This window comes from Pseudophryne corroboree, chromosome 1, assembly GCF_028390025.1.
Source record: "Pseudophryne corroboree isolate aPseCor3 chromosome 1, aPseCor3.hap2, whole genome shotgun sequence".
Lineage (NCBI taxonomy): Eukaryota > Metazoa > Chordata > Amphibia > Anura > Myobatrachidae > Pseudophryne > Pseudophryne corroboree.
This window is the reverse complement of record NC_086444.1, coordinates 704,581,465-704,596,611: the sequence shown is the minus strand read 5'-3', so window position 1 is coordinate 704,596,611 and position 15,147 is coordinate 704,581,465. Positions and strand designations below refer to the sequence as shown.

Here is a 15,147-nt window from a genome sequence, read left to right as displayed (position 1 = left end):
ATGTGTAGTGCCGGCCCGCTATGCGGTCGCAATTCAGTTGCATCAAATAGAGGTTGACCCCTGCGCGTAGGCTGTTATGGGGGGATGACTCCCTAGAGGATGGTCTTTGCTTTTGTGCTCACAGGTTTGACTTACTGTCTCTAAGCATATTCAGGAAGTGAGCACTTATCTGGGTAAGGACGCCCCTTGTCTAAAGTTTCGGCATCAGCAGTCACTGCCAGGAGAGACCTTAAACTTCATACCTGGAGTGCTGATGCAGATTCCAAGAAGGCTCTTTTCCGGCAATGTGCTCTTCGGTCCAGAATTGGACAAAATTGTGGCTACAGTGGCGGCTTTCAAAATGGTCTTTTTAACCCTCTGCGGCAGCACCTACTGTATGTTGCGAACCTCCTACTTCTTGCTCCTTTCGCATGCAAGGTAAGGCCAAGGGCCAGTCTTTTAACAGGTTCCAAGACTCTACCACTAAGAGCTCGAAGTCATATGGGGTAAACAGGCCTGGTCTGCCCCGATTCCCAGCTGGGGGAATGGTCTCTCCATCCAGTGGTCTTTCGTCCCTTGGCTCAGCAGTGGGGCTGAGTAAACATTGGCATGATGGCCTCCCGATACAATCCACAAGCTGCATAGGTACTGCTCATGCACCAGAGATCCAGGATCCCTACTGGTGGACACCCTGGAAGTTCAGTGGAACTTTTATGCACAGTCCTAGTGGATGCTGGGGTTCCTGAAAGGACCATGGGGAATAGCGGCTCCGCAGGAGACAGGGCACAAAAAGTAAAGCTTTTCCAGATCAGGTGGTGTGCACTGGCTCCTCCCCCTATGACCCTCCTCCAGACTCCAGTTAGATTTTTGTGCCCGGCCGAGAAGGGTGCAATCTAGGTGGCTCTCCTAAAGAGCTGCTTAGAAAAAGTTTAGCTTAGGTTTTTTATTTTACAGTGAGTCCTGCTGGCAACAGGATCACTGCAACGAGGGACTGAGGGGAGAAGAAGTGAACTCACCTGCGTGCAGGATGGATTGGCTTCTTGGCTACTGGACATCAGCTCCAGAGGGACGATCACAGGTACAGCCTGGATGGTCACCGGAGCCGCGCCGCCGGCCCCCTTGCAGATGCTGAAGTCAGAAGAGGTCCAGAATCGGCGGCTGAAGACTCCTGCAGTCTTCTAAAGGTAGCGCACAGCACTGCAGCTGTGCGCCATTTTCCTCTCAGCACACTTCACACGCAGTCACTGAGGGTGCAGGGCGCTGGGGGGGGGCGCCCTGGGAGGCAAATGTAACCTATATAAAGGCTAAAAATACCTCACATATAGCCCCCAGAGGCTATATGGAGATATTTAACCCCTGCCTGGATTCACTAAATAGCGGGAGACGAGCCCGCCAAAAAAGGGGCGGGGCCTATCTCCTCAGCACACGGCGCCATTTCCTCTCACAGCTCCGCTGGTCAGGACGGCTCCCAGGTCTCTCCCCTGCACTGCACTACAGAAACAGGGTAAAACAGAGAGGGGGGGCAAATTTATGGCGATATTTTGATATATATAAAGCAGCTATAAGGGAGCACTTATTATAAGGCTATCCCTGTTATATATAGCGCTTTTGGTGTGTGCTGGCAAACTCTCCCTCTGTCTCCCCAAAGGGCTAGTGGGTCCTGTCTTCGTTAGGAGCATTCCCTGTGTGTCTGCTGTGTGTCGGTACGTGTGTGTCGACATGTATGAGGACGATATTGGTGTGGAGGCGGAGCAATTGCCAAATATGAGGATGTCACCCCCTAGGGAGTCGACACCAGAATGGATGCATTTATTTATGGAACTACGGGATAGTGTCAACACGCTAAAGCAGTCGTTTGACGACATGAGACGGCCGGACAATCAATTAGTGCCTGTCCAGGCGACTCAAACACCGTCAGGGGCTGTGAAACGCCCTTTGCCTCAGTCGGTCGACACAGACCCAGACACAGGCACTGACTCCAGTGGTGACGGTGACGAATCAACCGTATTTTCCAGTAGGGCCACACGTTATATGATTTTGGCAATGAAGGAGGCGTTACATTTAGCTGATACTACAGGTACCACTAAACAGGGTATTATGTGGGGTGTAAAAAAACTACCTATAGTTTTTCCTGAATCAGAAGAATTAAATGACGTGTGTAATGAAGCGTGGGTTGCCCCTGATAAAAAGCTGATAATTTCAAAGAAATTATTGGCATTATACCCTTTCCCGCCAGAGGTTAGGGAGCGCTGGGAAACACCTCCTAGGGTGGACAAGGCGCTAACACGCTTATCTAAACAAGTGGCGTTACCCTCTCCTGAGACGGCCGCACTTAAAGATCCATCAGATAGGAGGATGGAAAATATCCAAAAAAGTATATACACACATGCAGGTGTTATACTACGACCAGCTATAGCGACTGCCTGGATGTGCAGTGCTGGGGTAGTTTGGTCAGAGTCCCTGATTGAAAATATTGATACCCTGGACAGGGACAATATTTTACTGTCGTTGGAACAAATAAAGGATGCATTTCTTTATATGCGTGATGCACAGAGGGATATCTGCACACTGGCATCACGGGTAAGTGCTATGTCCATTTCGGCCAGAAGAGCTTTATGGACGCGACAGTGGACAGGCGATGCGGATTCAAAACGGCATATGGAAGTTTTGCCGTATAAAGGGGAGGAGTTATTTGGAGTCGGTCTATCAGATTTGGTGGCCACGGCTACAGCCGGGAAATCCACCTTTCTACCTCAAGTCACTCCCCAACAGAAAAAGGCACCGACTTTTCAACCGCAGCCCTTTCGTTCCTTTAAAAATAAGAGAGCAAAGGGCTATTCATATCTGCCACGAGGCAGAGGTCGAGGGAAGAGACAGCAACAGGCAGCTCCTTCCCAGGAACAGAAGCCCTCCCCGGCTTCTACAAAAGCCTCAGCATGACGCTGGGGCTTCTCAAGCGGACTCTGGGACGGTGGGCGGTCGTCTCAAAAATTACAGCGCGCAGTGGGCTCACTCGCAGGTAGATCCCTGGATCCTGCAGATAATATCTCAGGGGTACAGGTTGGAATTAGAGACAGATCCACCTCGCCGTTTCCTGAAGTCTGCTTTACCAACGTCCCCCTCCGAAAGGGAGACGGTTTTGGAAGCCATTCACAAGCTGTACTCTCAGCAGGTGATAGTCAAGGTACCTCTTCTACAACAAGGGAAGGGGTATTATTCCACTCTATTTGTGGTACCGAAGCCGGATGGCTCGGTAAGGCCTATTCTAAATCTGAAGTCCTTGAACCTGTACATAAAGAAGTTCAAGATGGAGTCACTCAGAGCAGTGATAGCGAACCTGGAAGAAGGGGACTTTATGGTATCCTTGGACATCAAGGATGCGTATCTCCACGTTCCAATTTACCCCTCACACCAGGGGTACCTCAGGTTCGTTGTACAAAACTGTCACTATCAGTTTCAGACGCTGCCGTTCGGATTGTCCACGGCACCTCGGGTCTTTACAAAGGTAATGGCCGAGATGATGATTCTTCTTCGAAGAAAAGGCATATTAATTATCCCATACTTGGACGATCTCCTAATAAGGGCAAGGTCCAGAGAACAGCTAGAAATGGGATTAGCACTCTCAGGAAGTGCTAAAACAGCACGGGTGGATTCTGAATATTCCAAAATCCCAGTTAATGCCGACAACTCGTCTGCTGTTCCTAGGGATGATTCTGGACACGGTTCAGAAAAAGGTTTTTCTCCCGGAGGAAAAAGCCAAGGAGTTATCCGAGCTTGTCAGGAACCTCCTAAAACCAGGAAAGGTGTCTGTACATCAATGCACAAGAGTCCTGGGAAAAATGGTGGCTTCTTACGAAGCAATTCCATTCGGCAGATTCCACGCAAGAATTTTCCAAAGGGATCTGTTGGACAAATGGTCAGGGTCGCATCTTCAGATGCACCTGCGGATAACCCTGTCTCCAAGGACAAGGGTGTCTCTTCTGTGGTGGTTGCAGAGTGCTCATCTATTGGAGGGCCGCAGATTCGGCATACAGGATTGGATCCTGGTGACCACGGACGCCAGCCTGAGAGGCTGGGGAGCAGTCACACAAGGAAGAAACTTCCAGGGAGTATGGACGAGCCTGGAAACGTCTCTTCACATAAACATTCTGGAACTAAGAGCATACAATGCTCTAAGCCAGGCAGAACCTCTGCTTCAGGGAAAACCGGTGTTGATCCAGTCGGACAACATCACGGCAGTCGCCCATGTAAACAGACAGGGCGGCACAAGAAGCAGGAGTGCAATGGCAGAAGCTGCAAGGATTCTTCGCTGGGCAGAGAATCATGTGATAGCACTGTCAGCAGTGTTCATCCCGGGAGTGGACAACTGGGAAGCAGACTTCCTCAGCAGACACGACCTTCACCCGGGAGAGTGGGGACTTCATCCAGAAGTCTTCCACATGCTGGTAACCCGTTGGGAAAGACCAATGGTGGACATGATGGCGTCTCGCCTCAACAAAAAACTGGACAGGTATTGCGCCAGGTCAAGAGATCCGCAGGCAATAGCTGTGGACGCGCTGGTAACGCCTTGGGTGTACCAGTCGGTGTATGTTTCCTCCTCTGCCTCTCATACCAAAAGTATTGAGAATTATACGGCAAAGAGGCGTAAGAACGATACTAGTGGTTCCGGATTGGCCAAGAAGGACTTGGTACCCGGAACTTCAAGAGATGATCACGGAAGATCCGTGGCCTCTACCTCTAAGGAGGGACTTGCTTCAGCAGGGTCCCTGTCTGTTTCAAGACTTACCGCGGCTGCGTTTGACGGCATGGCGGTTGAACGCCGGATCCTAAAGGAAAAAGGCATGCCGGAAGAAGTCATTCCTACTTTGATTAAAGCAAGGAAGGAAGTAACCGTGCAACACTATCACCGCATTTGGCGAAGATATGTTGCGTGCTGCGAGGATCGGAGTGCTCCGACGGAGGAATTTCAACTGGGTCGATTCCTACATTTCCTGCAATCAGGATTGTCTATGGGTCTCAAATTGGGATCTATTAAGGTTCAAATTTCGGCCCTGTCGATTTTCTTTCAAAAAGAATTGGCTTCAGTTCCTGAAGTCCAGACTTTTGTTAAGGGAGTGCTGCATATACAGCCTCCTGTGGTGCCTCCAGTGGCACCGTGGGATCTCAATGTGGTTTTGGAATTTCTAAAATCTCATTGGTTTGAACCACTAAAAAAGGTGGATTTAAAATATCTCACATGGAAAGTGACCATGTTACTAGCCCTGGCTTCGGCCAGGAGAGTGTCAGAACTGGCAGCTTTATCTTACAAAAGCCCATATCTGATTTTCCATTCGGACAGGGCAGAACTGCGGACTCGTCCGCATTTTCTCCCTAAGGTGGTGTCAGCATTTCATCTGAACCAGCCTATTGTAGTGCCTGCGGCTACAAGTGACTTGGAGGACTCCAAGTTACTGGACGTTGTCAGAGCATTAAAAATATATATTGCAAGGACAGCTGGAGTCAGAAAATCTGACTCGTTGTTTATATTGTATGCACCCAACAAGATGGGTGCTCCTGCGTCTAAGCAGACGATTGCTCGTTGGATCTGTAGCACAATCCAACTTGCACATTCTGTGGCAGGCCTGCCACAGCCTAAATCTGTAAAGGCCCACTCCACAAGGAAGGTGGGCTCATCTTGGGCGGCTGCCCGAGGGGTCTCGGCATTACAACTTTGCCGAGCAGCTACGTGGTCAGGGGAGAACACGTTTGTAAAATTTTACAAATTTGATACTCTGGCTAAGGAGGACCTGGAGTTCTCTCATTCGGTGCTGCAGAGTCATCCGCACTCTCCCGCCCGTTTGGGAGCTTTGGTATAATCCCCATGGTCCTTTCAGGAACCCCAGCATCCACTAGGACGATAGAGAAAATAAGATTTTACTTACCGATAAATCTATTTCTCGGAGTCCGTAGTGGATGCTGGGCGCCCATCCCAAGTGCGGATTATCTGCAATAATTGTACATAGTTATTGTTAACTAATTCGGGTTATTATTGAAGGAAGCCATCTTTCAGAGGCTCCGCTGTTATCATACTGTTAACTGGGTTTAGATCACAAGTTGTACGGTGTGATTGGTGTGGCTGGTATGAGTCTTACCCGGGATTCAAAATCCTCCCTTATTGTGTACGCTCGTCCGGGCACAGTACCTAACTGGAGTCTGGAGGAGGGTCATAGGGGGAGGAGCCAGTGCACACCACCTGATCTGGAAAAGCTTTACTTTTTGTGCCCTGTCTCCTGCGGAGCCGCTATTCCCCATGGTCCTTTCAGGAACCCCAGCATCCACTACGGACTCCGAGAAATAGATTTATCGGTAAGTAAAATCTTATTTTTACATATTTCCATGGATTTTTCGCAAGTTAAATTTGGAGGGTGCCACATTGATACTCATAGCTCAAAATTAGCTGCACAGAGCTTTGTATGCCGACCTTCTACATCTTTCCATTGACGCCTCTCCCTCTTTGGACAGATCTCCTGTCACAGGACCTTTGCATTTGGTTCTGGTCTGTTTCGTTTTGAAACAGCACTTAATGTCCTAAGAGCTAAAGGATTCTCTATACCATGCTTAATGCAAGCCTTCATCAGCCAGGGTCTACCACAAGATTTGGAAAACCTTTTTCAAATGATGTGTGGCTCGGGTTTTCAACTCCAGGCCTTTTCGTCTCTCCCGAGTGCTGTCCTTTCTCCAGTCGGCTCTGGACATGGGGCCTAATTCAGAGTTGATCGCAGCAGCAAATTTGTTAGCAGTTGGGAAAAACCATGTGCACTGCAGGGGGGGACAGATAGATTTGGTTGGGGTGTGCTCAAACTGAAATCAAAATTGCAGTGTAAAAATAAAGCAGCCAGTATTTACTCTGCACAGAAACAAAATAACCCACCAAAATTTAACTCTCTCTGCATATGTTATATCTGCCACACCTGCAGTGCACATGGTTTTGCCCAACTGCTAACAAATTTGCTACTGCGATCAACTCTGAATTACCCCCCATGGTCCTCTGCCTTTCATTGCTTAAAGTACAGATTTTAGCGCTTTCTGTCCTTTTCCAGTGTAAAAAGTGGCACTTTTGCCTGATGTACAGACCTTTCTAAAGGGGGTTCTTCATGTGCAGCCTCCCTTTGTTACACCAGTGGCTCTATGAAACTTCTCTGTAGTCCTGAGGGCTTTACAGTCTGCCCCTTTTGAAATGCTGGCTTATGTGTAAGACTTTTCCTCCTCGCAATTGCATCAGCACAATGAGTATCTGATTTGAGTGCCTTATCTAGGCACACTCCTTTTCTTGTTTTCCATTACGTCTGATCCATCCTTCCGATGCGCCTGGGTTACCTTCCGAAGGTTGTATCCTGGTTGCACATCGATTAGGATATTGTGGTTCTGTCCTTTTCAGGTACCTGATGCTTCTCCGGAACAAGTCTCCTTTGATATTGTCAGGGGCCACTGGATTTATGTGCACAGAATTTGGGACTCTCTTAAATCCAACTTCCCTTTTTGTCCTGTTTGATTTCAACAAATTTGGTTGAGTGGCCACTATGCAGACCTTGGCAGGTGGCTTCACCTGACTTTGCCATGCCTATTCCCTGGCTAACCTTCTGGCCTTGTTACTTGTGCATTCCACCAAGGATCAGCTTTATAAGGCGCAATGTGGTCCTCTGCTCCAGTGAGGTGAGGCAGAGCCTTTCCTGTCATACTAGCTTATATGCCAGAGTTTTGACTGAAACGTACAAAGAATATATTATAAATATCCTTGTATTACTCTAATCTTGTTTTATAGTCAGAACTCTGGAGTAAAAAGTCTGTGTGCAGACAAAATTGACAGGTGACGTACTGCCACATCTATGATCAAAGCTCACCAAATTTCCAGCCGTATATACTGCTGCTCCTGTGTATTCCCAAAAAATTTGCTTATAATGTAAAATATGGTGCTGTAAATAAGAATTTACTCACCGGTAATTCTGTTTCTCGTAGTCCGTAGTGGATGCTGGGAACTCCGTAAGGACCATGGGGAATAGCGGGCTCCGAAGGAGGCTGGGCACTCTAGAAAGATCTTAGACTACCTGGTGTGCACTGGCTCCTCCCACTATGACCCTCCTCCAAGCCTCAGTTAGGTACTGTGCCCGGACGAGCGTACACAATAAGGAAGGATTTTGAATCCCGGGTAAGACTCATACCAGCCACACCAATCACACCGTACAACTCGTGATATGAAACACAGTTAACAGTATGAAACAATAGAGCCTCTCAACAGATGGCTCAACAATAACCCGATTTAGTTAACAATAACTATGTACAAGTAATGCAGATAAACCGCACTTGGGATGGGCGCCCAGCATCCACTACGGACTACGAGAAACAGAATTACCGGTGAGTAAATTCTTATTTTCTCTAACGCCCTAGTGGATGCTGGGAACTCCGTAAGGACCATGGGGATTATACCAAAGCTCCCAAACGGGCGGGAGAGTGCGGATGACTCTGTAGCACCGAATGAGAGAACTCCAGGTCCTCCTAAGCCAGGGTATCAAATTTGTAGAATTTTGCAAACGTGTTTGTCCCTGACCAAGTAGCTGCTCGGCAAAGTTGTAAAGCCGAGACCCCTCGGGCAGCCGCCCAAGATGAGCCCACCTTCCTTGTGGAATGGGCATTGACAAATTTTGGCTGTGGCAGGCCTGCCACAGTATGTGCAAGCTGAATTGTACTACAAATCCAACGAGCAATAGTCTGCTTAGAAGCAGGAGCACCCAGCTTGTTGGGTGCATACAGGATAAACAGCGAGTCAGATTTTCTGACTCCAGCCGTCCTGGAAACATATATTTTCAGGGCCCTGACAACGTCTAGCAACTTGGAGTCCTCCAAATCCTTAGTAGCCGCAGGCACCACAATAGGCTGGTTCAGGTGAAACGCTGACACCACCTTAGGGAGAAACTGGGGACGAGTCCTCAATTCTGCCCTATCCATATGGAAAATCAGATAAGGGCTTTTACATGATAAAGCCGCCAACTCTGACACTCGCCTGGCTGAAGCCAAGGCCAATAACATGACCACTTTCCACGTGAGATATTTCAGATCCACGGTTTTTAGTGGCTCAAACCAATGTGATTTTAAGAAACTCAACATCACGTTGAGATCCCAAGGTGCCACAGGAGGCACAAATGGGGGCTGAATATGCAGCACTCCTTTCACAAATGTCTGAACTTCAGGTACTAGTTCTTTTTGAAAGAAAATCGACAGAGCCGAGATCTGTACCTTAATGGAGCCCAGTTTTAGGCCCATATTCATTCCTGCTTGCAGGAAATGCAGAAATCGACCTAGTTGAAATTCCTCTGTTGGGGCCTTTTTGGCCTCGCACCAAGCAACATATTTCCGCCATATGCGGTGATAATGCTTTGCCGTAACATCTTTCCTGGCTTTAATAAGCGTAGGAATGACTTCCTCCGGAATGCCCTTTTCCTTCAGGATCCGGCGTTCAACCGCCATGCTGTCAAACGCAGCCGCGGTAAGTCTTGGAACAGACAGGGGCCCTGCTGCAGCAGGTCCTGTCTGAGCGGCAGAGACACGGGTCCTCTGAGATCATCTCTTGAAGTTCCGGGTACCACGCTCTTCTCGGCCAATCCGGAACCACGAGAATTGTGCTTACTCCTCGCTTTCTTATTATTCTCAATACCTTTGGTATGAGAGGTAGAGGAGGGAACACATAAACTGACCGGTACACCCACGGTGTCACTAGAGCGTCCACAGCTATCGCCTGAGGGTCTCTTGACCTGGCGCAATACTTCTCTAGTTTTTTGTTTAGGCGGGACGCCATCATGTCCACCTGTGGACGACCCCATTGATTTACAATCATTTGGAAGACTTCTGGATGAAGTCCCCACTCTCCCGGGTGGAGGTCGTGCCTGCTGAGAAAGTCTGCTTCCCAGTTGTCCACTCCCGGGATGAACACTGCTGACAGTGCTAGTACATGATTCTCCGCCCATCGGAGAATTTTTGTGGCTTCTGCCATCGCCGTCCTGCTTCTTGTGCCGCCCTGTCGATTCACATGGGCGACTGCCGTGATGTTGTCTGACTGGATCAGCACCGGCTGGTGTAGGAGCAGGGATTTTGCTTGACTTAGGGCATTGTAAATGGCCCTTAGTTCCAGAATGTTTATGTGAAGGGCAGTCTCCTGACTTGACCATAGTCCTTGGAAATTTCTTCCCTTTGTGACTGCCCCCCAGCCTCGTAGGCTGGCATCCGTGGTCACCAGGACCCAGTCCTGTATGCCGAATCTGCGGCCCTCCAGAAGATGAGCACTGTGCAGCCACCACAGAAGAGACACCCTGGTTCGTGGAGACAGGGTTATTAAACGATGCATCTGAAGATGCGATCCGGACCACTTGTCCAACAGGTCCCACTGAAAAATCCTGGCATGGAACCTGCCGAATGGAATTGCTTCGTAAGAAGCTACCATCTTTCCCAGGACCCGCGTGCAGTGATGCACCGATACCTGTTTTGGTTTTAGGAGGTCTCTGACTAGAGAAGACAACTCCCTGGCTTTCTCCTCCGGGAGAAACACTTTTTTTCTGGGCCGTGTCCAGAATAATTCCCAGGAACATTAGACGTGTCGTGGGGACCAGCTGTGACTTTGGGATATTCAGAATCCAGCCGTGCTGGCTCAGCACTTCCTGAGATAGTGCTACTCCCACTAACAACTGTTCCTTGGATCGTGCCTTTATTAGGAGATCGTCCAAGTATGGGATAATTAAAACTCCCTTTTTTCGAAGGAGTATCATCATTTCCGCCATAACCTTGGTAAATACCCTTGGTGCCGTGGAGAGTCCAAACGGCAGCGTCTGGAATTGGTAATGGCAGTCCTGTACCACAAATCTGAGGTACTCCTGGTGAGAATTGTAAATGGGGACATGCAGGTAAGCATCCTTGATGTCCAGGGATACCATGTAATCCCCCTCGTCCAGGCTTGCAATAACCGCCCTGAGCGATTCCATCTTGAACTTGAATTTTTTTATGTATGTGTTCAAGGATTTCAAATTTAAAATGTGTCTCACCGAACCGTCCGGTTTCGGCACCACAAATAGTGTGGAATAGTAACCCCGGCCTTGTTGAAGTAGGGGTACCTTGATTATCACCTGCTGGGAATACAGCTTGTGAATCGCTGCTAGCACCGCCTCCCTGTCTGAGGGAGCAATCGGCAAGGCGGATTTTAGGAAACGGCGGGGTGGAGTCGCCTCGAATTCCAGCCTGTATCCCTGAGATACTATTTGAAGGATCCAGGGATCCACCTGTGAGCGGGCCCACTGATCGCTGAAATTCCTGAGGCGGGCCCCCACCGTACCTGGCTCCGCCTGTGAAGCCCCACCGTCATGCGGCGGACTTGGAAGAGGAAGCGGGGGAGGACTTTTGTTCCTGGGAACCTGCTGTTTGCTGCAGCCTTTTTCCCCTGCCTCTGCCTCTTGACAGAAAAGACCCTCCTTTTCCCCGCTTGTTGTTCTGGGACCGAAAGGACTGAACCTGATAAAATGGCGCCTTCTTAGGCTGTGAGGGGACATGGGGTAAAAATGCTGACTTCCCAGACGTTGCTGTGGAAACTAGGTCGGAGAGACCATCCCCAAATAATTCCTCCCCCTTATACGGCAAGACTTCCATGTGCCTTTTGGAATCTGCATCTCCAGTCCACTGGCGAGTCCATAAGCATCTCCTAGCAGAGATAGATAATGCACTTATTTTAGATGCCAGCCGGCAGATTTCCCTCTGTGCATCTCTCATGTATAAGACTGAGTCTTTTATATGGTCAATTGTTAGCAGGATCGTGTCTCTGTCTAACGTGTCAATATTTTCTGACAGTTTATCTGACCACGCAGCGGCAGCACTGCACATCCATGCTGACGCAATAGCTGGTCTGAGTATAATGCCTGAGTGTGTATATACAGACTTCAGGATCGCCTCCTGCTTTCTATCAGCAGGTTCCTTAAGGGCGGCCGTATCCTGGGACGGTAGTGCCACCTTTTTAGACAAACGTGTGAGCGCTTTATCCACCCTCGGGGGTGTTTCCCAACGTAACCTATCCTCTGGCGGGAAAGGGAACGCCATTAGTAGCTTCTTAGGAATTACCAATTTCTTATCAGGGGAAGCCCACGCTTCTTCACACACTTCATTTAATTCATCTGACGGGGGAAAAACTACAGGTAGTTTTTTCTCCCCAAACATAATACCCTTTTTTGTGGTACCTGGATGTAAATCAGAAATATTTAACACCTCTTTCATTGCCTCAATCATGCAGTGAATGGCCTTAACGGGCATTAAATTTGACTCATCGTCGTCGACACTGGTGTCAGTATCCGTGTCGACATCTACTTGTGCCACCTGAGATAACGGGCGTTTCAGAGCCCCTGATGACTTTTGAGACACCTGGACAGGCACGAGCTGAAGACTCGGCTGTCCCACAGTCGGCATGTCGTCAAATTTTTTATGTAAGGAGTCTATACGTGCACTCATTTCCTGCCATAATACCATCCACTCAGGTGTCTGACCCCCAGGGGGTGACATCCCTGCTAAAGGCATCTGCTCCCCCTCCACATCATTATCCTCCTCAAACATGTCGACACAGCCGTACCGACACACTCCACACACACAGGGAATGCTCAAACAGAGGACAGGACCCACAAAAGCCCTTTGGGGGGACAGAGTAAGAGTATGCCAGCACACACCAGAGCGCTATATATATACAGGGACTAACTGAGTTATGTCCCTAATAGCTGCTTTTTATATAATATACTGTATACAGTGCCAATTTTAATGCCCCCCCTCTCTTTTCCCTCTTACTGTACTGTAGAATTGCAGGGAAGAGCCAGAAAGCTTCCTTCCAGCCGAGCTGTGAGGGAAAAATGGCGCCAGTGTGCTGAGGAGATAGGCTCCGCCCCTTTTTCGCGGCCTATTCTCCCGCTTTTTATGGGATTCTGGCAGGGGTATTTACCTCATATATAGCCCCAGGGGCTATATATTGAGGTATTTTAGCCAGCCAAGGTGTTTTTATTGCTGCCTCAGGGCGCCCCCCCCAGCGCCCTGCACCCTCAGTGACCGGAGTGTGAAGTGTGTATGAGGAGCAATGGCGCACAGCTGCAGTGCTGTGCGCTACCTTGGTGAAGACAGGATGTCTTCATGCCGCCGATTTTCCGGACCATCTTCTTGCTTCTGGCTCTGTAAGGGGGACGGCGGCGCGGCTCCGGGACCGAACATCAAGGCTGGGCCTGCGGTCGATCCCTCTGGAGCTAATGGTGTCCAGTAGCCTAAGAAGCCCAATCCGGCTGCAAGCAGGCGAGTTCGCTTCTTCTCCCCTTAGTCCCTCGCTGCAGTGAGCCTGTTGCCAGCAGGTCTCACTGAAAATAACAAATTCTAAGACTATAACTTTCTAAGAGCTCAGGAGAGCCCCTAGTGTGCATCCAACCTCGGCCGGGCACGAAATCTAACTGAGGCTTGGAGGAGGGTCATAGTGGGAGGAGCCAGTGCACACCAGGTAGTCTAAGATCTTTCTAGAGTGCCCAGCCTCCTTCGGAGCCCGCTATTCCCCATGGTCCTTACGGAGTTCCCAGCATCCACTAGGACGTTAGAGAAAATAGCATGAAAAAGTACCAACATACATATGAATAACTAAGAATTACATTTAGAACTAGTGCAAAGTTTCCTAAATTTAGTCCTCAAGGCACCCTAATGGTTGAGGTTTAAAAGATTTGGTTATGCTTGGGCATTGGTAACTTAATTAGTTAAATCAAACCGATTTAGGTACTGTCTGTGCTCTGCCATGGATATTTTTATAACCTGGACTAATAGGGAGCCTTGAGGAACCTGTTTGGGAACCTCTGCACTAGCATATCACTTATTCCCCCCCCCCCTCCCCCAATTTAAAATTTTCAGGCCAACTTTTAGTTTTTCAGTTTTTACAAAGAATAAACCTAAAAAGATAAAATTACTTTGTACAGTGCCATATTGTCCCCTAACTACAGGTTTTGAATCAGAGTATTTTTAAAAAAAAATTTTATTACAGAATTTTTCTTCCCATGACTTGATAGTGTATTTCCTAGATTTTATGGTCTAATAGAGCTACGGACAGCTCTTAGGGATACTTTTAATTATGGCCACGTTGTGCAAAGATCACCGTGACTGGAGACCCCTCCGAATTCCCAGTGGAAAAAAAAGGGGAAAGACGACAAGTTCCTGATTTAGTGGAAGGCCGAAACAATTTTTATGTGAACATAGGAACCGTGTGGAGAACCACTTTGTTGTCCTAAAATTATAGAAAAGGTGCTTGGAAGGCAAAACTCTTAACTTGGAACACGCTGAGTCAAGGCAATAGAAGTAAAACCAGATTCCAAGTAACAAATGGAAGATCCGCCGAATGTGACAGCCGATAGGACCAGATGAAGGTTTCACAGTGCCACCACCACACACTGATAGTTTTGGACTTTTGGAATAAAAGACAAATGCAGGGCCGAAATCTGTACCCTTACAACTGTAAATGAGCTGACAAACCCGCTTAAAGGGAGGCCAAGAAATGAGACAGACAAATTCTGGAGATAGTGCATCTGGAAATTATTCACAGCGCTCCACTTTTTCCACATTTTGTTATGTTACATCCCTATTCCATTTTGGAATAAATTCATTTTTTCCCTCAAAATGCTACACACAATACCCCATAATGACAATGTGAAAAAAGTGTTTGAGATTTTTGCAAATTTATTAAAAAATAAAAAACTAAGAAATCACATCTACATAAGTATTCACAACCTTTGCTCAGTACTTTGTTGATGCACCTTTGGCAGCAATTACATACTCGAGTCTTTTTGAATATGATGCCACAAGCTTGGCACACCTATCTTTGGGCAGTTTCGCCCATTCCTCTTTGCATCGCCTCTCAAGTCCCATCAGGTTGGATGGGAAGCGTCGGTGCACAGCCATTTTCAGATCTCTCCAGAAATGTTCAATCGGATTCAAGTCTGGGCTCTGGCTGGGCCGCTCAAGGACATTGTGTTGTCCTGAAGCCACTCCTTTGATATCTTGGTTGTGTTCTTAGGGTCGTTGTACTTCTGAAAAATGAACAATCGCCCCAGTCTGAGGTCAAAAGCGCTCTGTATAAGGTTTTCATTCAGGATGTCT

General features: G+C 48.3%; 1 protein-coding gene across 1 annotated transcript in view; it reads left to right on the top strand.

Moving 5' to 3' along the window:
- PIAS4 (protein inhibitor of activated STAT 4) overlaps positions 1-15,147 on the top strand; it is a 197,686-nt gene that overhangs the window by 18,640 nt on the left and 163,899 nt on the right. The window lies entirely within an intron of this gene.